The sequence below is a fragment of the Apium graveolens genome, chromosome 11 (genome assembly GCF_009905375.1).
Source record: "Apium graveolens cultivar Ventura chromosome 11, ASM990537v1, whole genome shotgun sequence".
Taxonomy (NCBI): Eukaryota; Viridiplantae; Streptophyta; class Magnoliopsida; order Apiales; family Apiaceae; genus Apium; species Apium graveolens.
The window spans coordinates 124924250-124930889 of NC_133657.1; the positions used below are offsets into that span (position 1 = coordinate 124924250).

At 44.5% G+C, this 6640-nt stretch overlaps 1 non-coding gene across 1 annotated transcript; it reads right to left on the bottom strand.

The window, feature by feature from the left end:
- Positions 1–310: 310 nt before the first annotated feature.
- On the bottom strand, positions 311–417 carry LOC141698952 (small nucleolar RNA R71). Its single transcript, XR_012565446.1, has one exon. It is a non-coding gene; the product is annotated as a small nucleolar RNA R71 (small nucleolar RNA).
- Between the last annotated feature and the right edge of the window lie 6223 nt (positions 418–6640).

Below are 6640 nucleotides of genomic sequence, written 5' to 3' on the forward strand. Positions count from 1 at the left end.
TCATCCGGCTATTCAAGCTAACAGCTTTGAAATTAAGCCGGGCACTATTCAGATGGTGCAGAATTCTGTTTCTTTTGGAGGAGCGGCAACTGAAGACCCCAACATGCACATAAGGAATTTTGTTGAGATCTGCAGCACTTTTAAGTATAATGGCGTGACTGATGAGGCTATCAAGTTGAGGCTTTTCCCATTCTCACTGAGGGACAAGGCTAAAGACTGGTTACATTCTGAACCAGCTGGGTCCATCACTACGTGGCAAGATCTTACGCAAAAGTTTCTGGTGAAGTTTTATCCGATGGTAAAGACTGCTGCTATGAGGAGTGCTCTTACTCAGTTTGCGCAGCAACCTACTGAATCTATGTGCGAGGCTTGGGAACACTACAAGGAAATGTTGAGAAAATGTCCACATCATGGAATGCCGGATTGGATGGTGATCACTGGTTTCTATAATGGTTTGGGGGCCCGGCCCATGCTCGATACAGCAGCTGGAGGCGCCTTATGGGCTAAAAGCTATACTGAAGCGTATAATCTTATAGAGACGATGGCTGCAAATGAGCATCAAAACCCAACTCAGAGGATGACATCAGGAAAGGTAGCAGGTATTCTGGAAGTTGATGCAGCCACCGCTATTACAGCCCAGCTCCAAGCGCTATCAATGAAGGTTGATTCTTTGGCTACATATGGAGTTAATCAAATAGCTATGGTTTGTGAGCTTTGTGCAGGTTCTCATGCTACGGATTAGTGTTCTCTGGTCAACGAATCTGTTCAGTATGTGAATAATTATCAGCGACAACAGCAGTCTATGCCAGCGACCTATCATCCTAACAACAGAAATCATCCAAATTTCAGCTGGGGGAATAATCAGAATGCTATTCAGCCACCATATCAGCAAGGAGTGAGTAAACAGTTTAACCCACCTGGATTCCAGCAACCACAGCAGTATGCTACAAGGCAATCATATCCTCAACAGGGAAGTACGGCTGCACCTACTAGTGCTGATTTTGAGGAACTTAAGCTGTTATGCAAGAGTCAGGCGGTTTCTATCAAGACCTTGGAAAATCAAATCGGTCAATTAGCCAATGCAGTGCTCAATCGTCAACCTGGCACTCTTCCTAGTGACACGGAAGTACCAGGTAGGAAGGAAGCTAAAGAGCAAGTCAAGGCTATTACCTTAAGGTCTGGAAAAGTTGTTGATGCTGAAAAGGCAAAAGAAGGAGAAGCTGAAATTAGTGATAAAGAATCTAAGCAAAAGGAGAAAGCGGCGAAACCAAGAAAGACTACTGTTAAACACACTCTGCCTGAGGCTAATATAGGGGAGAAACAGCTCTATCCTCCACCACCTTTTCCTAAAAGATTACAACAACAAAAGCTGGATAGACAGTTCGGGAAGTTTCTGGAGGTGTTCAAGAAACTTCACATCAATATACCTTTCACTGAGGCTCTGGAGCAAATGCCTAGTTATGCGAAGTTTATGAAGACTATTCTTTCAAGGAAGGTGAAACTGGATGACCTTGAAACCGTTGCTCTCACGGAAGAATGCAGCGCTGTTCTGCAGTAAAAGTTACCACCAAAACTGAAAGATCCAGGAAGCTTCACCATTCCTTGCACCATTGGCAATCTGACTTTTGACAAGTGCCTTTGTGATTTGGGAGCAAGCATTAATCTGATGCCGTTGTCGATCTTTAAAAAGTTGGATCTGCCTGATCCAAAACCCACATACATGTCTCTACAATTGGCTGATCGTTCCATTACTTACCCAAGGGGCATAGTGGAGGATGTGCTCGTCAAGGTGGATAAGCTCTTCTTTCCTGCAGATTTTGTTATTCTGGATTTTGAGGAAGATAAGAAGATTCCCATAATCTTGGGAAGACCTTTCTTGGCTACTGGCCGTACCTTGATAGATGTGCAAAAAGGTGAACTTACTATGCGGGTACAAGAGCAGGATGTGACCTTCAACGTATTCAAGGCAATGAAATTCCCTACAGAAGATGAGGAGTGCTTAAAAGTAGATGTGATTGATTCTGCGATTACTTCGGAACTCGATCGCATGTTAATGTCTGATGCATTGGAAAAGGCCTTAGTGGGGGATTTTGACAGCGATGATGAAGATGGCAACGAGCAATTACAATATCTGAACGCTTCTCCCTGGAAGCGAAAGCTGGACATGCCGTTTGAATCTCTTGGTACTTCTGACCTTAAGAATGCTGAAGGAAAGCTCAAACCATCAATAGAGGAAGCACCTACCTTGGAGCTCAAGCCATTACCTGAACACTTGAGGTATGCTTTTTTAGGTGATTCATCTACGTTACCTGTTATTATTTCATCTGACCTTTCAGGTAGTGAGGAAGACAAGCTCTTAAGGATTTTGAGAGAATTCAAATCGGCTATTGGATGGACCATAGCAGACATCAAGGGGATAAGTCCTTCATATTGTATGCATAAAATTCTGCTAGAGGAAGGTAGTAAGCCAACTGTGGAACAGCAGCGAAGACTGAATCCCATCATGAAGGAGGTGGTGAAGAAAGAAATTCTGAAATGGCTGGATGCAGGCATCATTTATCCTATTTCTGACAGCTCGTGGGTGAGCCCCGTACAATGTGTACCTAAGAAAGGAGGTATCACTGTGGTTGCAAATGAAAAGAATGAGCTCATCCCCACTCGAACAGTTACAGGATGGAGAGTATGCATGGATTATAGAAAATTGAACAAAGCCACAAGGAAGGATCACTTCCCTCTTCCATTTATTGATCAGATGCTTGACAGGTTGGCGGGTCATGAGTATTTTTGTCTTCTGGATGGTTATTCAGGGTATAATCAGATTTGTATTGCACCAGAGGATCAGGAAAAGACTACCTTCACTTGTCCATTTGGCACGTTTGCTTTTCGCAGAGTTTCGTTTGGGTTATGTGGCGCCCCGGCCACTTTTCAGAGATGTATGATGGCTATATTCTCTGACATGATTGGAAATAACGTCGAAGTGTTCATGGACGACTTCTCCGTCTTTGGACATTCATATGATGAATGTTTGAATAATCTGCGCGCCGTACTCAAAAGATGCGTGGAAACTAATTTGGTGCTCAATTGGGAGAAATGTCATTTTATGGTGCGTGAAGGCATTATTCTTGGGCATAAGGTCTCTAACAAGGGTCTGGAGGTGGACAAGGCCAAGGTGGGAGTCATTGAAAATCTTCCCCCACCTAACTCTGTGAAAGGAATCCGTAGTTTTCTTGGTCATGCGGGTTTTTATCGGCGATTCATCAAGGACTTTTCAAAGATATCTAAGCCGTTGTGCAATTTGCTTGAGAAAGATGTGCTTTTCAAATTTGATGATGAATGTTTGGCAGCATTCGAGACTCTCAAGAAGAGTTTGATCACTGCACCAGTTATTACAGCACCAGATTGGACAGAACCGTTTGAGATGATGTGTGATGCGAGTGATTATGCGGTAGGTGCAGTTCTGGGACAGCGCAAGAAAAATCTCTTCCATGTGGTCTACTATGCGAGTAAGACTTTAAATGGGGCCCAATTGAACTACACCACTACTGAGAAGGAGCTTTTGGCTATAGTCTTTGGTTTCGAGAAATTTCGATCTTATCTACTTGGTACGAAAGTAACAGTATTCACTGATCATGCGGCTATTCGCTATCTGGTTTCCAAGAAGATTCGAAGCCGAGACTCATTCGTTGGGTGCTTTTACTTCAGGAATTTGAGTTAGAGATCAAGGATAGAAAAGGTACTGAGAATCAAGTAGCTGACCATCTCTCTAGGTTGGAGAATCCCGATTCTACTTCACAAGATAGGACGTTAATCAATGAATCTTTTCCGGATGAGCAGTTGTTTGCAATTCAGGAGGAAGAACCATGGTTTGCAGATATTGTAAACTATCTCGTCAGCAATGTAATGCCTCCTAATTTGACATCCGCTCAAAAGAAGAAGTTTCTGCATGAGGTGAAGTGGTATATGTGGGATGAACCATATTTGTTTAGACAGGGAGTTGACCAGATCATCAGGAGATGTATCCCGTTCTGTGAGACGGAGGGGATATTACGAGACTGCCATTCCACGGTTTATGGTGGACACTATGGTGGTGAGAAGACGGCAGCTCGTATTCTGCAAGCAGGTTTTTTTTGGCCTACTTTGTTCAAGGATGCTCATCAGTTTGTTTTAAGGTGTGATCGTTGCCAAAGAGTGGGAAATTTGACAAGGAAGGATGAGATGCCATTAAATATGATGCTTGAAGTCGAGGTCTTTGATGTTTGGGGAATCGATTTCATGGGGCCTTTTATCTCGTCTAGCAATAATCAGTACATCTTGCTGGCCGTCGATTATGTCTCAAAATGGGTCGAAGTTAAAGCTTTACCGACAAATGATGCAAAGGCAGTGCTAAATTTTCTTCATAAGCAAATTTTCACAAGGTTTGGAACACCTCGGGTAATCATAAGTGATGAAGGATCGCATTTCTGCAACCGTAAGTTCACTTCTATGATGCAGCGTTATTTTGTGAATCATCGAGTAGCTACTGCCTATCATCCGCAAACAAATGGTCAAGCGGAAGTGTCTAACAGAGAGATAAAGCGCATTCTAGAGAAGGTTGTTTGTCCGTCAAGGAAGGATTGGTCTTTAAAGCTCGATGAAGCTGTTTGGGCTTACAGAACAGCATACAAAACTCCACTTGGTATGTCCCCGTTTCAGTTGGTGTACGGTAAGGGATGTCATCTACCTGCGGAGCTTGAGCATAAGGCTTACTGGGCATTGAAAAAGTTGAACCTGGATTTAGATACAGCTGGTAAGAAAAGAATGCTTCAGCTTAATGAACTTGATGAATTTTGACTTCAAGCGTACGAGAATAACAAAATGTATAAGGAAAAGGTGAAGAGGTGGCACGATAGGAAGCTACATCCTAAGTTATTTGTGCCGGGGCAACAAGTTCTCTTATTCAACTCTCGGCTCCGACTTTTTTCCAGGGAAGTTGAAATCGAGGTGGTCTGGGCCTTTTATCGTCAAAACTGTGTTTCCATATGGAGCGGTGGAAATTTTTGAGAATGATCCGGACCAAGCATTCAAGGTTAACGGTCAGCGTTTGAAGCACTACTATGGGGACATGGCAAACCGAGAAGTGGTTAGTGCCATTTTGTTGACTACTTGAGAAGGGTACGAAACGTCAAGCTAATGAAGAAAAAGAAGCGCTGCGTGGGAGGCAACCCATGAATTGTTGTTACAGGAACCCTTAGAAGTTAATAACCTATCCAAAAACACAAAAAAAATCAGAAAACAGGGGCTGAAAATTTTTTTCCAGTGACCCCCTGAGCGCCCGCTCAGCATTACTGAGCGACCGCTCAGCAAGCTGAGCGACCGCGCAGCAAGCTGAGCGCCCGCTCAGCTTCGCTGAGCGACCGCTCAGGGGTGGAGTACCAGAATTTTTTTTACAGTTCAGAAAAAAAAAACCAAAAACACAAAAACCCATCACAGCCCATAAACCCACGAATTCTTTTCCCATTACCCCATGATTTTATCCCTCAACCCCACTCCTAATCTAATTTAACCTACTCCACACCCTATATATACATACACCTATCCTACATATCTCCCACAAACTTCCTACACTTAAACTTTCTCCCAAGCACCAAAACTCAGTTCTTACACACTTTTATTCACGAATCAAATGGCACCCAAGAGAGCATGCACTATTGACAGCAGCAGCACAGTTCCTACTGCTGATTCATCGAAGGGTACTGCTGCAAGGCCTCGGTTAACTGACAGAGCCGCGGAGGAGGAGTACACTAGGCTGTTGGGGAAGCCGATTCTGAAGGAGAGAGGGTTTTTACCACTAGGGAGGGATGGTGAGTTGCTGCCCATGATTGCAGAGAAGGGGTGGATAGCTTTTTGTGAGTCACCCAAGGCGGTACCGATGAGCATTGTTCGCGAGTTCTACGTAAACGCGAAGGCCGAAAAGAATGGGTTTTCTGTGGTCCGAGGGCTGACAGTTGATTATCACCCTGCGGCGATTCGTCGTGTGATTGGTCAGCGAGAGAGGAAACCCGATGAGGAGAACTAGAATGAAAAGACTGCTGAGGATTTTGACTTGGATTTGATTTGTGCGACTCTCTGTCGACCGGGCACAGTTTGGACCTTCAGGACCGGCACTAATGAGTATCGTCACTTTCCGGCGATCGTCATGAACAGGTATGCCCGTGCATGGAATACATTTATTTGTGCTAATATTTTGCCTTCTTCGCATGCACACGAGGTCACAGTTGAGAGAGCATAATTGTTGTGGGGAATTCTGAATGAGGAGTACTATGTGGACCTTGGTGAGTTTATCTACCAAGGAATTCTGAAGTTTTTGAGGGGAGCGAAGCATATGAACATCCCTTATGCATCCACGGTTACAAAGTTATGCCAAGCAGTGGGAGTGAACTGGACGGCTCATGAGCAGTTGCAGTTGCCGGCAGCTCCGATTGATTCTGGGACGCTGAATGGGATGCAGGAGTGGACCGGTGGTGAGCCTGAGGAGCATGGGCTGGGTTATCGTCTTTCAGGAGGGCGTCCAGCACGAGGTGCTACTATGGCTAGGCCAGGGCGTGATGAGGCTGGTTCTTCGAGAGCTCAGGAGGGTGCTGGGATGGTTGATGCCCAGTAT